The sequence below is a fragment of the Pseudorca crassidens genome, chromosome 13, assembly GCF_039906515.1.
Source record: "Pseudorca crassidens isolate mPseCra1 chromosome 13, mPseCra1.hap1, whole genome shotgun sequence".
Classification (NCBI taxonomy): Eukaryota; Metazoa; Chordata; class Mammalia; order Artiodactyla; family Delphinidae; genus Pseudorca; species Pseudorca crassidens.
The window spans coordinates 45,103,585-45,122,297 of NC_090308.1; the positions used below are offsets into that span (position 1 = coordinate 45,103,585).

An 18,713-nucleotide genomic window follows, 5' to 3' on the forward strand; every position below is an offset into this window, starting at 1 on the left:
GGAATTGCTAGATCATATGGTAGCTCTATTTTTAGTTTTTTAAGGAAACTCCATACTGTTTTCCGCAGTGGCTGCACCAATTTACATTCCCACCAACAGTGCAGAAGGGTTCCCTTTTCTCCACATCCTCTCCAACATGTGTTATTTGTAGACTTTTTTTTTTTTTTTTTTTTTTTTGCGGTACGCGGGCCTCTTACTGTTGTAGCCTCTCCCGTTGCGGAGCACAGGCTCTGGACGCGCAGGCCCAGCGGCCATGGCTCACGGGCCCAGCTGCTCCGCGGCATGTGGGATCTTCCCGGACCAGGGCACGAACCCGCGTCCTCTGCATCGGCAGGCAGACTCTCAACCACTGCACCACCAGGGAAGCCTATTTGTAGACTTTTTGATGATAGCCATTCTGACAGGTGTGAGGTGATAGATGCCTCATTCAGGTTTTGATTTGCATTTCTCTAATAATCAGTGATGTTGAGCATCTTTTCATGTGCCTGATAGCCATGCGTATGTCTTCTTTGAAAAAATGTCTATTCAAGTCTTCTGTCTATTTTCTGATTGGGTTGTTTGCTTTTATGCTATTGAGTTGTATGAGCCATTAGTATATTTTGGATATTAACCACTTGTTGGTTGTATGATTTGCAAATATTTTCTCCACTCTGTAGCTTGTCTTTTTGTTTTGCGATGGTTTCCTTTGCTGTGCAAAAGCTTTTAAGTTTAATTAGGTCCCATTTGTTTATTTTTCCTTTTATTTCTTTTGCCTTGGAAAGCTGATCCAAGAAAATATTGCTATGATTTATGTCAAAGAGTGTTTCGCCTATGTTCTCTTCTAGATTGTTAGTTTCGTGTCTTACATTTAGGTCTTTAAACCATTTTGCGTCTGTTACTGTATATCGTCTGAGGGGATGTTCTAATTTCACTGTTTTACATATGGCTGTCCACCTTTCCCAGCACCACTTGTTGAAGAGACTGTCTTTTCTCCATTGTATATGCTTGCCTCCTTTGTCATAGATTAATTGACCATAGGTCCATGAGTTTATTTTTGGGATCCCTGCAGAACAGAATTTTTGACACATATGAAATGGTAAAGTCTCCCAGTGGTGGTCTGACCACCATGCCAGTTTTACCATCTGTGTTAGGAAGGCATTTGGCTGATACATCCAGATAAGGTCATCTCTTTACTCCTCCATTTGTCTTCCCTCAGAGACTGTGCATTCTACTTTTCCCTTTAGGTGTGTGGACGTCCATTCAATGTGTACCTTTTCGTATGCCTTGCTAATCTCTTATTCCCTTTAGTGTATCTGTTCCTTTTGAACAAGGTGAACTGTATCAGTTAAGACAGTATATATTATGCTTTGGTTACAAACAACCCACAAATCTAAGTGGTTTAAAATAAACTTTTTTCTCTGTCAAGCTACATACTCAGCATGGGTTGGTGCTCCTCTGTTCCCTTTGGCCTCAGTTTAGTATGAGGCAAACAGACAAGGTACTCCTGGAACATAGTCAAACAACAGCCACTATGGGAGAAAGAGAACGATCAGTGACACATCTCACACTAGCTCTTAAAGCTTTCACTTCGAAGCAACATCTGTCATTTCTGCTCATATTTCAATGGCCAGGGTAAGCCCTATATCATTCCTGTCTTAAAAGGGAATGGGGCAGTACCCTCCTACCACCTGTCTAAAAGAAGAACTAGAAATAACTGGGAAAGAGATTAATGCCTAAGACATACATCTTTCTTTTCTTTTTTTTTTTTTTTTTTTTCGGTACGCGGGCCTCTCACTGTTGTGGCCTCTCCTGTTGCGGAGCACAGGCTCCGGACGCGCAGGCTCAGCGGCCATGGCTCACGGGCCCAGCCGCTCCGCGGCATGTGGGATCTTCCGGGACCAGGGCACGAACCCGCGTCCCCTGCATCGGCAGGCGGACTCTCAACCACTGCGCCCAGGGAAGCCCAGACATATATCTTTCTACCAATTCATTCTGGCCATGCATCCTGTCCCACCTGTGGGAGCTCATACTTACTTCCATACTTTAAAATTTCAAGTTTGCTTACTTTTTTAACCATACACTTTTGATTAGAAAAATGGGAACCAGTAGTCAAGATAATAGTAAATAGTGGTAATAACCCCATACAACTGCTTTATTTATATACAGATTGTTTTTAATACAGTTAACTCCCATCCTTAAGAAAGCAACTGTTTGAGAATCACTAGTCTACTAAAAAGAACATCATACTCTTAAGACAAAACACAAATTTGCCCTCTTATTTCTTCTTTGTATGTCCTGCCTAACTACAGATCAACTTCTTTCTCTATGTCATTTTTTACAGTGAAAATTGTGCCTACCTCTTTTGACATGTGGGAATGTCTAAGTCAGCAAGAAGTGTATACTTGCCCCCTTAGACCCTCAACAGTACCTAAAGGTCATCTGCCTTGAAGACTGGTAAGTCTGGTCATAATACAGAAAACCCAGAACTAGGGGAATAAAGGAGTTCTCCTTGTCACAGAGAGAAGGCTTTGTGAATGTTAATGGCAGCATTAATTCCCTCTATGACCTGAGGCAAATCACTTAATTGCTAGCTGTCTTCCTTTTCTGGTCCAAGGATAATATTAACATACTCCTCTAGGTCCTTGAGGCATAATATATAGATTTGATTGCAAAGGCATTTTCAGAATATGAGACAACTGTAGAGACATTTGATGTGCTCTGAATTGCCATTGTTGCCTACAATTCTCCTCCTAGAGGTGACTGTCTGGCCAGAGAGAGAAATGTCTGAGGCCAGAGGTAGTTCTATAGGGCAGAGATGTCACTTCCTGAATTCCCAGGTAGACAGAGTCATGGATCTGTTGTGGATTATATCTGGGCTGCTGGATGCACTGATCTTCCTGCTTTCTTCAGGCATTTTTCTGGTTTCTATCCTAACCATTTGGCAGAAGAGATAAAATTCAAATTAGTCCTTTTTTTGCTGAGTATATTATCTCTAGAAAAAAGTTAGATTGGAGAGCTGGTTGTAAATAATACTATGCTTTGAGTTTAGAGTAATGATATGTTTATTTGGCATTTAATTGTTTGCAGAGTGCTTTCGCAGCACATATAATCTTATTTGAGCCTTACCTTATCACTCTGTGAGATGGGCATCATCCCAAGTCACAAAAAAGGAGAATGAAGCCCAAAAGATTCAGTCTGTTGCCCAAAGTCGCCACACTAAGAAATAATGAACTCAAACCCAGATTTTATGATTCTGCATGGAGTAATCTTTTATTCCATTGTTCCAGGCTGCCTCTGTGTTTTTGGCAGACATAGGTGACACCCAGCTATAAACCATGATCAGGTGGAACCAAGATAGGGTAGGAAAGGAGGGAATTGATTGAACAAGCAGGAAGGAACTTATCATTTAAAGCCAATTACAGGTTTCTTTTGCTTAGAAAATGAAAGGAACTAACCATTCCTTCAAGATTAATCTTAATATTCTAATGAATTAAAATTAATTCAGTTAATTAATCAGTTTTTCTCCACCAGAGCATTCAGCCAGAATGGGGAGGGGAAGATCTTTTTAATTTCCAGTAAAAATGATGACTTGATTTCTTAGGATGATGGTATTAGCCAATGACTCAACTCCATCTTCCCCCCAAAAAAAATAATAGAAATAAGGAGAGTTGATTCTCATTCATTCATTATGCATTCATTTACTACCATTTGCCAAGAAGTTTTAGTCTAATAGGTGGAGGAATGGGGAGAAAATAAGAAAACAAAGGATGATACCAAAACCCGAAGGAAAGGTCAAGAAAACTTCTTGGAAGAGGCAGCCATTAAGGTGAATTAAGCTGTTACTTAACCTCATGGCAGGAGAGTTAGTTGGGTCAATGGTGGGGAATGGAGTTCTGGATATGAGAACAGTAGTTTAAGTAGCTCTGCATGGTAAGAGGATGGGGAAGGAGGCAGGAGTAGAGTGAGATGGGCTAGAGAGGTGAGCAAGTGTCCAACCTTGAAAGACCTGGATGCCCTGCTAAGAAATTTCAACTTTATACTTATGCTGTTGGAGCCACTGACAAATCTGACTAAATCAGAAAGGTCTATGGGGCAGGTGGATTTGGGGGCCTGGTAGGTCTGTCAGCTGACCTGAAAACATCCAAAGAGGTTGTTAGTGAAATCCAAGCAAAAAACGACCAAGAGAGGTTACGGTCTTTGCTGCGTATCATTTAGCACATACACAGGCAGATCAGAAACTAGAACCCAGCTGTCCTAATTCCTAGGTTGCCATTATTTCCCCATCCCACAGTGCTTTCCTGTCTCTGGCATTTTCTTTCTTTAGAGAATTCTATTCCCTTTGAAATGTGTGCTAGGGTGCTAGAACAGTTTTTAAAGTAATCTCATTCTCTACTGGAACTAAATATTTATCATGATGATGTTAACATTTAGACACTTCTCACCGGCAGTTCCATCCATGTGATCTTATTTGGTTTTCTTCTGAGAATACTAAAGCTATTTTTACTTCCTTGGGTAAAAATAAAGATGCCTTAAATTTCTCCAGCTAAATATTTCAAACTTTAGGCTTTGATTTTTCTTTATAGTTTAGTTGGGAGAATAAAGTAAAGCAGTTGTTTTATTTTATTCTTTAGTATCAAAAGATAACTGCTCACTGTTAATGAGAATTGTAGGGCCAGTTCAACTGCAGTGATAAGTTCAGAGCATAAAAGATCATATATCAACATGACCTCACTAACCTTCTCTGTACTAAATGACAAACTGCTAGAAATAGCCTTTGGATCAGGTCACAGACACACTAAAATACTTACCCTTCACTACAGAACTCTATTGAACCCTATCTATCATTTACCACGTTCGATCACAGAAGCCTGCTTCAATGCTAAACAGAATTTCAATCAAAGTATAAAAGGAGAGATAACTTCCTTTGAATACTGCAATTTCTGATATGATTGAGCATCTCTTTGCACTTTTGAAATAATATGGGGAAAGATCACAACTAGTTCCACTATGCTTTCTGCATTTGTAGAAAGATTGTGCTATAAGGGAAAGAATAGGGTTTTAGAACCAGTGGGTTCATCCTGGTGTCTATACCTCACTTCCCCCTCCCATAAGAGGTTAACATCATATCATTGCTATTATGATGTTATTACTCTTTTCTTAACAGCAGAACTAGACTCAGCTAATAGGGAATTGGTTAAGCTTCTTAAGAGAATAGTGTGATTCAACCGAGGGGTTCTAAGACTGCCAGCTTCATGTTATACATACTTAACTACACACACTTCATCCCCATCTTCAAATAAATGCCATTATTCCTTGTTTTGAATGTGTCTATAAGTGACTTTTACAGTCTAATTAGAAAAATCAGGATCTTTTTTTCTTTTTTTTTGCTCTCAGTACTTATTTTTATTTTTTTTAACATCTTTATTGGAGGATAATTGCTTTACAATGGTGTATTAGTTTCTGCTTTATAACAAAGTGAATTAGTTATACATATACATATATCCCCATATCTCTTCCGTCTTGCGTCTCCCTCCCTCCCACCCTCCATATCCCCACTTCTAGATGGTCACAGAGCACCGAGCTGATCTCCCTGTGCTATGTGGCTGCTTCCCACTAGCTATCTATTTTACATTTGGTAGTGTATGTATGTCCATGCCACTCTCTCACTTTGTCCCAGCTTACCCTTCCCCCTCCCCATGTCCTCAAGTCCATTCTCTAGTAGGTCTGCATCTTTATTCCCGTCTTGCCCCTAGTTTCTTCACGACCATTTTGTTTCTTTTTTAGATTCCATATATATGTGTTAGCATACGGTATTTATTTTTCTCTTTCTGACTTACTTCACTCTGTATGACAGACTCTAGGCCCATCCACCTCACTACAAATAACTCAATTTTTTCTTTTTATGGCTGAGTAATATTCCATTGTATATATGTGCCACATCTTCTTTATCCATTCATCTGTCAATGGACACTTAGGTTGCTTCCATGTCCTGGCTATTGTAAATAGAGCTGCAATGAACACTGGGGTGCATGTGTGAGAAAATATTTGCAAATGAAGCAACGGACAAAGGATTAATCTCCAAAACATACAAACAGCTCGTAGTGCTCAATATCAAAAAAACAAACAACCCAATTAAAAAATGGGCGGAAGGCCTAAATAGACATTTCACCAAAGAAGACATACAGATGGCCAAGAGGCACATGAAAAGATTCTCAACATACTAATCATTAGAGAAATGCAAATCAAAACTACAGTGAGGTATCACCTCACACCGGTCAGAATGGCCATCATCAACAAATCTACAAACAATAAATGCTGGAGAGGGTGTGGAGAAAAGGGAACCCTCTTGCACAGTTGGTGGGAATATAAATTGATACAGCCACTATGGAGAACAGTATGGAGGTTCCTTAAAAAACTAAAAATAGAACTACCATACGACCCAGCAATCCCACTACTGGGCATATACCCTGAAAATCAGGATCTTAAATAAATTACTATCCTCAGGGAAATGAATACACTCTTCAACTACAATCGTTCTAACATTCATGTGTTATTTTCATATATTTTTCATGTGTGGAAGAAATGTTTGGGGAGGCATAAAATCCTTGAAAAGGTTGTTGAACTTCATAGTTTGTCAATGGGTAATTACTGAGATTTCACATTATACATAGCATTTATGCATTTGAGTTTGGACAGGCACTGTGGCTCACTCAAGAAACAAACGGAACCATATAGACACCATCCTTACATTTATAAATCCTACAAGGGTAATAGAGAAGATGATTTGCTGAATGAATGAATGAATGACCTTTGTTTTCACATAATCTTTTAACATGAAAGGAGTATATATATATATATATATATATATTTTTTTTTTTTTTTTTTTTTTTTTTTTTTTTTTTGCGATACGCGGGCCTCTCACTGTTGTGGCCTCTTCCGTTGCGGAGCACAGGCTCCGGACACGCAGGCTCAGCGGCCATGGCTCACAGGCCCAGCCGCTCCACGGCATGTGGGATCTTCCCGGACCGGGGCGCGAACCCATGTCCTCTGCATCGGCAGGCGGACTCTCAACCACTGCACCACCAGGGAAGCCCTGAAAGGAGTATATTTGCCTATGTCAGAGTCTAAATTACAACAAAACAACTGGTCAATAGAATTAAAAGAAAAATTATCTGTGTGGTTTTAACTTTAGCTTTCTCCCTAAAGTTTTTGCCATCTCCTTAATATTAACCCCTTCGATTATATATTGTACTATGATTAATTCATTCAAGAAAGACAAAAATCAAAGCATGAATATTGTACCGGTCAGAAAATCACATGTATAACACCAAAATAGACTTATTACCTTCACACAATCAGATTTTTAAAAAACAGTTTTCTAAGTGGGAAAATACGTGACTTTATATAATGCCAAATGACATATTGAAGCTTTACAGCATTCCTGTTTGTGCAGCCCATGCCATAGGAGGTCAATTTATTATGGAGTTTCATTGGCTTTTCAACAGCTAAGTCTTTGAATGGTCTCACTGGATCTTCACCAGCTAAGCCTCTGTCGAAAATCTTTTAAGAGTTTGTGCCATTACCATCAAGGAAACTTCAGTAACATTCTCTTCTATAAATCAGAAATGGGAATGATTATTCCCCTGCTCATGGCTAACATAACAGCATGATGGATAAGATAGAACGTGGAATATGTTGTTTAGCATGGAGGAAAGGGAAGACTCAGTAAGATAAGTATTTAATATTCCTGACTGCATTAAAAATCCATCAATGAATTAAACTACTCATAGAGAACCTGCTACATACTTGGTGTTGTAGTGATTTAAAGAACTATAAATTGTTTCCACCATCAAGATTATTCCATTCTAATCTGAGAAATCAAACCAATGTATAAGCCAAAAATGCAGAGTCAGCCCAAAGCCCATCGTTGCAATGGCAGAACAAAAATTAAAATACAGGTGCCCACAGGTATGTTGTTCATTTGAGATACTTGTTACTGTCATCAGTCCTGTCACAGAATCAACACAGAAACAAGACAAAGATGGATGCTGTAACTGCCCAGCCTGTTTTCTAATGATGTCAACTTTGGCCAGAACTGCCGCAAGTTACAGGAATGCTATTTTCATACTACTTCCAAGGACAAGTAAATGATCACTTGAAAAAGACTCTGACTTGCCCAGACCTTCCTTTAACCAAGTTAACTCTGGAGTAGAATTTGGTATGTAAGAATTAGTCATAAAAAGTCATTGGAAGAATACATGCCTTGCATGTATTCTGATGGAGCCACACAGACAATAAGTGAATAAAGGGATGAATGAGAGTTTTGGTACTGATACATGCTATGAAGAAAGTTTTTTTACCGGCAGTTTAACAGAACAACCTCAGGCTTGTTTGGATAGGGTCACTGAAGCCTTATTAAAAGAGGCGACATTTGAATTGAGACATCAATGAGGAGAAGACAGCTATCCAATGAAGTGGAGGAAGATCAATTCAAGCAGAAGCAAATCAAAGTCCCTGAGGTAGGAACAAACTTGTTTAATTTGCGGACAGAAGAAAAAAGTAAGGAGAAAGAAGGTCAGCATGACTAAAGTAAACAAAGGGAGGAGCTGTAGAAGATGAGATGGAAAAGTAGACAGGCGTCCAGTCATGTAAATTTTTGTAGCCCGTAGTAGAGTCTGGAATTTTTACTTTTGAAGTGGAGAGACTTTTGAAGATGGTAAGTGAGGAGATAGCTGAATCTAATCTTCACTTTTGAGAAAAAACCCTAAGTCTATAGAGTAGTGGAAAGTGAGGACAGGTTATTGCCTCCATCCCGGTGAGAGATGAAGGGGAACTGGACTGAGTCTTAGCATTAGAAATGAGAGAAGTCACTGGACTCAGGACATACAGAAACTTCTTGTGCATTTGGATGTGTCATGTGAGGGGAAAAGTGGAATTAAGACGTCTACATGTTTTGCCTGAGCTGCTGAGTTAATGCTGCTGCCTTTAGGGAGGCCTCTGAAAAGTTAAGAGGGAAGGGATCTAGGGCTCAGTGGAAGAGACTGGCTTTCGACTGGCTCGTGGACAGTTCATCCACTCCATGTGAAAGGCAAGATGCATATGTAGCAATGGGAGCAGATTAGGGAAATGGTGGGAAGATGCTGTATTTCCCATCTAGAATCATTTTTCCTATGAAGAAACAAACACAAGCTGAGAGTAAATTGAGGAAAGGTAGTGTTGGAGATTTGAGGAAAGAAAAGATATGAAGTAATCACCTTAGAGAGGGAGAAAGAGAATTTATAAAAAATGTGCTAAGATTGATTGGAAAGGTCAAGAGGTCAGTTCTGATATGTAGTCATATTCGAAGGGAGGCCAGTTAACAAGGTTGTGTAATTTTTCCAATGATCAGCTCTGTGGGTGCTGGCAGAGAATAAGTAGATCGTTGGGTTTAACCATGGGTATTAGTTTCCTATTGCTGCTGTAACATACCACAAACTTAGGGGCTTTAAACAACACAAAGTTATTATCTTACTTTGCTAGAAGTCCAAAAATGGGTCAAAAATGGGTGTCATTGGGATAAATTCGAGATGTCAGCACGGCTGCATTCCTTCTGGAGACTCTAGGGGAGAATCCATTGCTTTGCCTTTTCCAGCTTCTAGAGTACATTTCGTGGCTCACTGCTCCCTTCCATCTTCAAAGTCAGCATCTGGCTGGTCAAGTTCTCATGCTGCCAACAGTCTGCTTCTCCCTCTCTGCATCCCATGTGGTAACCCTGGGCCCACCCGGATAATGCAGCATAAGCCTACATCTCAAGGTCCGCTATTAGCAACATTAATTCCATCTGCAACTTTAGTTCCCCTTTGCCATACACTCTAACATATTCACACTTGCAGGGATTAAGTTGTGGACATCTTTGGGGAGCTGTTATTCTGCCTAACACCATACCAGTCTCCTCTAGCTGCCATAATAAAGAACCATAGACTGGGGGGCTTAAACAACAGAAATTTACTTTCTCACAGTTCTGGAAGCTGGAAGTCTGAGATGAGGGTGTCAGCACAGTCAGACTCTGGTGAGAATGCTCTTCCTGGCTTGCAGACAGCTGCCTTCTCACTGTGTTTTCACACAGCAGATTGAGAGAGAAAGAGAGAGACAGAGAGGGACAGAGAGGAGAGGCGGGGAGGGAGCTCTGATGTCTCTTCTTATAAAAACACTAATTCTGTGGGATCAGGGCCCCACCCTTATGACTTCATTTAACCTTAATTACCTCATTATAGGCCCTGTCTCCAAATATAGTCCCACTGGGGGTTAGAGCCTCAACCTATGAATTTGTGTGAGGGGACACAATTCAGTCCATAACATACACCATGGTTGGAGTTTTGACAGGTGAAATATAATGAAGAAAAGGAAGGCGGGTGAGAAACTTGAGTGTTTTCAAGGAATGGTTATAGAGCTGAACTATAGAATCCAAGCTGTAAGCAGAGAGTGAGGGTATGAGAAGGATGGTTAGAAGGAGGCAAACTTGTAATATCCGGGAATAATGGATCTCGATGAGGTCGGGAAATTTCTGGAGTGGGAAGACTGGAATCAGTAAGCTGGAAGAATAGGAGGTGATGGTCAGAGGGCAGAAGATTTTAAAATGGAATTTCAGAGGTTTGGGGTAATTGGAAATGGCAAGGTTTATGAGTTTTGAAAACTGAAGAACCCAAAGAAACTAATAACAAGTCATTTTCCTCCAAAATAAGTCAGACACCTAGTATTGACCCCAAGAAGATAGTAAGGTTCCTGGGTGCTTTTTTTTTTTTCAAAGAACAAGTGCAGTGTATCCATTTTGAAAAGTTTCACATTCTGTTCCTGGTCCCAGGACCTGTCTGGAAGAAGCCCCTCCTCCAGCCTCAGCAGGGTGGGAGGGGAGAGCAGTGCATGGACAGTGATTTCTATCACCCAGGGAAGCAGAACCCAGAAGATAGATGCTCTGTGTGAGGAGGATATCCATCCTATTCAGGGACTAGTAAATGACTTAGAGAATTATGTGTAACAGCTTCCACTAAAGTGTGGCAGTGTTATTTAGGATGCCTTCTATGGTACCTATAGAATATTTTGTATCTAATTTCCTAAAGATGTTTCTATTTTGAACTTAAAACTGTTTCATGCTTTATTTTGCAGTACAAATATGGGCCATCTCATTGCAGTGTTCATTGAAAGATTTCTCTCTAGTCTAGTGTACTATGCCCAGAAAGCATTGAATTAGTTCTGCTGTCAAAACCAGTACAAAATCGTCTGAGGGGTGCATAGTTTCCATGTCACATTATTAAAATAGCATTATTTTCTTCCAGGTCCATGCATATACTTTTTTCTAAAGCATTATAAAATGACAGCTTACTGAAAACAAGAGGCCAGGTCTGCATGTCCTCTGTAATTTGGGGGTGAATATGAGTTGGATGAGAAACGTACTGAATAAAATCAGATAATAAATGGAATGGTACATTATGTGTTCTGAGGTCAATAATTAATTAAATGTAATTAGTGCAGTGATATTATTAGAAAATAAGGATTTGCCTTGTGCCTTTGGAGAGAATTTAGAAACAAAGGTTTGGCTGTTTTAACTAGTTAGAAACTAGTCCATCATGTATCTTTTACATATATTATTAAAATAATAGACGCCACTACATTATGGGATGTGCAAATACAAGTTTCACTTTCAAAACATTCATGTGATTATTTCCACACTTCTAATAGCCTCACGTGTCTCATTCCACCTCACGCCCTTTTTTCATTCTCTCATATCCACCCTTCCTTCTTTCTTGCAGCTTTTTAATTTTCTGAACATCTTGTGAAGCCCAGCTTTTCCACAGAGATTTCTTTGACCCTGAGACCCACACACAGCTCATCTCTGGCTTCCTTTTGGCCTGGGGTTAGTACCACTATTCTCAATGCAAATGGCCTCTGTTGACTAATCTTAACATTTTACAATTTAATGTCTATAAGGACAAATTAAATCACATTCTTACAGAACCAGCCTGGCCCTGGGCACAGAGTCAGGCTCAAAAGCATGTTTTATTTATTGATTCAATGAATAACTGATGCATGCCTCAACTCTCCACCCCAACTCAGCCATCCCAGCCACCAGCTTGAGATTCACTTAGTGATGGCAGTGGTGACAGAGCAGGGAAATAAAACAATGTATAGACTCTAGGCCACAATTGTATATTTCATAAACAATTTTAATTACTTTTAGACAGATTAAAGAAGAGTAACAGAAAAACAACACAACTCTCCAATAAGCACTTATCTAGCAAGAGGTCATCATCTAGAAGGGTAAATGTTCTATATGTATATGGGTACACATGTAAATGGCATCACTATAGCTCACCATTTCCGAGTCCCTGCCCTCAAGAAGCTGACAATAATTCTCGCTTGAGAAAAGACATTGCATGTTGAGAGAGATTTTTGCTTATGCTTTCTATAGTTCCTACTAAAATGTAAGCTCCATGAGGGATTACAATACTATGTCTGTATTGTTCATTGTTGTAGCCTTAAAAACTAACACAATACCTGCATACAGTAGTCACAAAATACAGTTAAATTAATGCCAGATTGCTTTTTAACATACAGGAGACCAGGGGTGAGGGGAAGGGCAGTCACTCTAAGACTGCAAAGGTAGCACACACTGCTGTAACCCAGTGTATTATCAAAATCTTTGAATCAGCAGCAGCCGCGGATGCCATCCTCAGAGAGGGGGGAGCTATGAGGTCCAGGGAAGCCAATCAAACCAGGAATCAAGACCCGGCTGAAAAGGGAGGGGAGGAGAGCTGCCCTACATTGGGACAGTCGATGCCCATTCAAACCAAGTCTCAGTTAAGGCTGGCCCTGAATTTTGCAAGGGAGGATTACTTAATCCCAGGTCCCACTGGACAGGCAGGTGGAGATGAGCTTCCTCAGTCAAAATTGGCTTCTGGGGTTCCCTGGTGGCGCAGTGGTTGGGAGTCCGCCTGCCGATGCAGGGGACGCGGGTTCGTGTCCCGGTGGGAGGATCCCGCGTGCCGCGGAGCGGCTGGGCCCTTGAGCCATGGCCGCTGAGACTGCGCGTCCGGAGCCTGTGCTCTGCAGCGGGAGAGGCCGCAGCGGTGAGAGGCCCGCGTACCGCAAAAAAAAAAATTGGCTTCTGAACTAGAGTCAGACTGGATCTATAGGTAGAGCTTCTGGAGGATTTCACTCCGAGTAAGGCAAGGAGCCCTTAATGGTCAGCAATTTTGTCTCTTGGTGTGAAAAAATATTATATACATACATACATACAAACACCTTCCACTTTAAACTTCTAATAGATGCAAGGGTCAGTTCTCTTAGGAGAGAAGTAGAGGAATGCTGTATACATTTTTTTAGCAGCTTTAATGAAGTATAATTGACATACAATAAACTGCACGTATTTTAAGTATACAATTTGATAAGTTTCAATATATGTCTATACCAGTGAAACTGTCACCACAATCAAGATAGTGAACATATCCAGCATCTACCAGAAAGATGTCCTCATGTTTCTTTTTAATACCTTTGTGCCAGTTACTGATTTATTGCCTCTCAGCTGCAAATGCACCCTTTTTTGCCTGCTCAGTGAAAAAGGAACTGTGTCAGTAGAGGATGCTGGAGAGGTATCCCAGGAAGAAAGAGGCTTGCTTCTAGGTTCTGTTTCATGCACTGAGCAGGCTTCTACAGCATGTGCAGGGCCAAGCTTCTGCAGTGCCTAGCAGCCAGCAGCCCTCCGTGGCCAGTAGCTTCCCACGGCGCTTCCTCGGGCACTTTCATAGCTGAGTGCCTCCAGTGAGACATGTCCAGGGAACAGCTCCCCCTGGCACCGTAGAGGATGGATCTCAATCAAGTTGCACCCGTGCTGCACCACAGCAACTTCCTTTTGTTATCCAGTGAGCCAAAGCTGCACCCTTTCCAACAAGGTCTGTGTCTCAACCATGGGAGGAGGGAAGGTGGCAGTGGGGCTTTTACTCAGATGCTTGCTCCATCTCAGCGTTCAGGGTGATAGCTGCTTCTATATCGCTATTCCTATAGAGTCTTTATTACCTCTTACTAGCCGATCCCTGGTTACTGCAATCTCCTGGTATAGTTAATACTTCTGTGTTTTAAACTTTCTCTGTTTGAATTACTGTGTTCTTTCCCTCTCCTGATTAGACCCAGACTGACTATTAATCTCTCCATCTATCTATACCTTCCTATATATCTACATATCTACTACCCTCCTAACCATCCCAATTTGCTGCTTCTCCCTCCCCTAGGCAAACACTGATCTGCTTTCTGTCACTATAGATTAGAATTCATTTTCTAGAATTTTATATGGGAACCCAAAGATTTTCTCCTATGTTTTCTTCTATAAGTTCTATAATTTTAGGTTGTACATTAGGTCAGTAATCCATTTTAAGTTAATATTTGCATATGGTGCAAGGTATGGGTCCAAGTTCTTTTTCGAATATAGATATCCAGTTGTTCCAGCACCACTTATTAAAAAGATGATTTCTCCACTAAATTGCTCTGTACCCTTGTCAAAAAGCAGTTGTCCATATATATGTGGGTTTACTTCTGGACTCTCTTCTGTTCTGTCAATCTATTTGCCCATCCTTATACCAGTGCTGCACTGAATTAATATAGCTCTATAATAAGCCTTGAAATCAGGTAATATTAACCTTCCAACTTGGATCTTATTTTTCAGATTTGTTTTGATTATTGTAAGCATTGTGGATTTTCATATGAATTTTAGAATCCCCTGGAAATTTCTACCAAAAAAAATAGCATACTGAGATTTTGATTGAGATTATGTTGAGTTTATAAATCAATTTAAGGAGAATTGGCAGCTTCACAATATTGGGTTTTCCAACCCATGAGCAAGGTATACCTCTCCATTTGTTACTGAGACTTCTTTTATTGCCCTCAGCAGTTATATGCTGTTTTATAATTTTTGGTGTACAGGTTTGTATATCTTTTGTCAAGTTTATTTCTAAATATTCCATATGTTTATGCTATTGCAACGGCATTGAATTTTATATCGATCATTGCGAGTATATAGAAATATAATGGATTTTTATAAATTGAACTTGTGTTTTGCAACCTAAGTCCACTTATTCTAGTAGCGTTTTTATAAATTCTGTCAATCTTCCTCCATAGATAATAATGTCATCTGTGACAGTTTTACCTCTACCTTTTCAATCTGTCTCTTCTTTTCTTGCCTTATTGGAATGGCTAGAACTTCCTATACAATGATGAATAAAAATGGTGAGAACAAACATCCTTGTCTTGTTCTTGATTTGGGGGGAAAAGCATTAAATCTTTCATCATTAAGTATGATGTTAGCTGAAGGTTTTTCATAGATAAACTTTATCAGGTTGAGAAAATTCCCTTCAGTTCCTTATTAGCTGAGAGTTTTCATCAGGAACAGATATTGGAGTTTGTCAAATGCTTTTATAGCATCTATTGAGGTGATCATATGGTTTCTCTTTTTTAGTCTATTACTACGTAGTTATATTACTTGATTTTCAAATGTTAAACCAATCTTTCATTCTTGGGATAAACCTCACTTGGTCATAATGCATTTTTTTAATGTTTTTCTATTTTTCGTCTCAAAAAGGCAGGAATTGAAACTCATGGGAAGAAAACAAAAAGCCAGGAAAATATGGTGTTTCCTTCTTAATTCCTTACTCAGTTTTAAATTACTCAGTCAGTAATTTGAGCATTGGGGAAGATTATAACCTATGTTTGCTTCTCATTACTTCTCAGTATAATTTCTAACACAAGCCTTTTTGTGCAATTTCTAAGATGTGGTTAATGGAATTATTTTTAATATGCCGTCTGCTGGTCTTTTAATTTTAGCACTAGTAACAGAGACTAAGATTTGGTAAAATACGTAACAACCTTATAGAACTTATATCTTACTTGGTAACTTCTCTCCAACAGAAATAATGCTCAAAGTAGTTTTTCCTCATTAATTATTTTCTAGGAATAGATGATTGTATACTTTCTCAGAACCTTGTCTTCATTTCCAACTTTTACATTGTACCTAACATTTCATAATTACCATGAACAATTGAATTCATGTATAAGCTTCAATTGTATTTTGGTATAAGCTTCAACTCTAACTAGCAAGGAATTTTTGTCGAAAGGGAAGTTTCAATTCCATCCTAAATATTCTCCTGTATTATTTGGACACCACTCTGGGCAGTCATTTTACCTGTGGCTGCCACAAATCAGGACATCATTTTTATGTGTTTCATAAAAGAGGTAGTTCTAGATGATACGTTAAAAGTATGGATATATATCTATTATATGTAGTTTTGCTCTATACTATTATTTATAGAAAAATACAAATAGAACATATAATGAGTGGGGAAGGGTGAGTGCCTTTAATGTAAGTCTTTTTTTGTTGTTGTTTATTCAATTGAAGGGACATTTAAGGAATGCCAACTCAACACAGGGTTCTTAATAGTATTTCTTAATTTGTTATCCCTCTCCGAAATGATGGTATTTTATCATTTCATTCGATAGGTCTATTTTAACAGAGAGATGGCTACTCTTAGATTAGTCATATGATGGATGATAATGTAATTTGTTTCATTCAAGTAGGGAGAGTTTTTGCATTTCTAGGAATCCCATTATCCTTAAAACTTTACCCAATTTTCTTCTTTTCATGAAATTACCTCCTTAGCTTAATTACAAGTGTAGTGTTTTCCCACAAGCAATATAATATCTACTTATCCTAAACACCCCAAAGTCAAGAAAACTTAGTGTTAATAAAATTGATTCATTCAGTTCAGATCAAAAGCAGCATTACAGCTTACTGGTTAATCAATGTAAATTTTGCTAATGCCACAAGGAGTCGAGTCCATTTGTAAAAGAACACGTGTGCAACTTATTTCATGAAATTGTATTTTCTACACAATGTTAATTTGACCTCGCTAATAAGATAGTTTTGTGAGACAAAAAAGAATATTTCATTAAAATATTCTAATTGTTTTATGTGAGATGTGTCCAGATAAGGAAGGGGATGTGTACAGTATTATGTAGAAACATTTGTTGACATAGAAAACTGCCTGAGCTCTTTGTGTTAAAAGCTGATCAGCTAGTGCTTACAGCAAATGCATAGAGTTCATCCTAAGGAAAATCAGGTCAACAGTGATCAAAAGAACAAGTCTACACTCTTCACCAAATTTAATTCTTGAAAATTGCTTCTAAGCTGACAGCAGTATTTCTCCACAGGGGGAATATGTTATTGTGGTTCCATTTCCTGATCAAATGAATATAAATTAAAAATATAATCAATATTATATCAAAATAGCAAAGATACAACAAATATAAATTTTGATCAGATCAAATAGGAAAATGATGCTGCCCTTTGTATAAAAGAGAACAAATGATTCTCTTCATAATTATGAATCCCTCAAGGAAGTTAAAAATCATACCTCCCAGTACCAAACAACACCACTGTACTATGTGGTAACTAACCTAAAGTAGGATACCGGCTAAAACAAACTTTAGTTAAAATTCTACTAAAATTTCTTTGGCTTAAAATTTAGGAGGACATCTGAGGGATTTTGTGACTTTTTCAACTCTCCTAAAGCTATCCATAGACATCTGCGCATCTCCCTTCTTTTTCCTAATGTATTTTCCCCTCTACTAAACAAAAGTTTTCATACATAATTATTTTGTCGACCTCAAAATCAAAATCATTGGTCTCAATATAACGAGCCACTGTTGACAGCTCTGAGAGTGGTTTACACTTCACTGGGAGGCCGTAAAAAAAATCACCAGGTCATTGACACAAACCTTTATTTTTCTTTTTCTTCAGAGCTTTGAAAGTTCTCTTAGGAATTGCAAAGATAAGAGGTATCCCAGAGCACAAGTATTTGCTCCAAAATCTATCAATTTTAAGTGAATGGATAAAGGGTGGCAAAAACTGAGGTTTTAATTAAGCCTGAATTGAGGAGAATGATATTCAAAACCACAAAAAGGAGTCTTGTGACATACCTGTAGTCCTTAGGTAACTTGGGCCAAAAGTATTCTTCTTTTCCTTTGCATTTGATCCCAAATGCAAAACTTTCTAAGGAGAGGGAAAAAAAGTCAGGTCAACCTTTGGGGAAGCTACATTAACTTTTCAAGACCAGCACCTGCATATTTCATGCAGCTAAACAAAGTCTAGTGAAGGGCCAGCATAAAATCAGCTATGCCCACGTGGTGCCAGGAGTAGCTGTGGTGATGAAGTTCAGTGTAGGATTCTGCAGGGCCCAAGAGAGCCTAGGAAACTAGGACCAGTTCTGGAAAACCCCAAAACTGAATAGATTTGGAGAAGATACAAAGAGCAAGATGGCTGCTGGGGACCTGGACTTGGGGTCAAGCACCACTGATTTAAACACATACTGATGCTCAGAAAAGGAGATAATGAGTGTGGATTTGTCTCTCTGGAGACACAACTTTAACCTATAATTAGTCAACAGAAGTGAAATGTCTGTTGGGAAATCTGAATGCACATAGTCCCCTAGCTGTTAGTATTTTTTCCTTCACCACACAGTCTAGGTATCAGAGGAACTGAGTTCAATTCCAAGCTCTGTCACTTGCTTGTCATAGGATTTTTATAACTTATAAAATCTCTATGGTTTAAACATTTTTAAAATGAAAGTCAAATGCTTCTCCCTTTTGGATCTCAGGATCGTTTTAAGTATCAAAAGGGATACAATACGTAGGAGTGCTTTGGAAATTAGAGCACT

The 18,713-nt window shown here is 39.1% G+C and overlaps 1 protein-coding gene across 5 annotated transcripts in view; it reads left to right on the forward strand.

The window, feature by feature from the left end:
* Positions 1–18,713, forward strand: part of HS3ST5 (heparan sulfate-glucosamine 3-sulfotransferase 5) — a 291,317-nt gene that overhangs the window by 232,650 nt on the left and 39,954 nt on the right. For 4 of the 5 annotated variants that reach the window (XR_010933759.1, XM_067702312.1, XM_067702310.1 and 1 more), the window contains one exon: positions 2,321–2,433. The exons of the other annotated variant lie outside the window; for it this stretch is intronic. The gene's annotated coding sequence lies outside the window, so the exon portion shown is untranslated. The remainder of the gene's footprint in view (positions 1–2,320; positions 2,434–18,713) is intronic. 5 annotated transcript variants of the gene reach the window in all.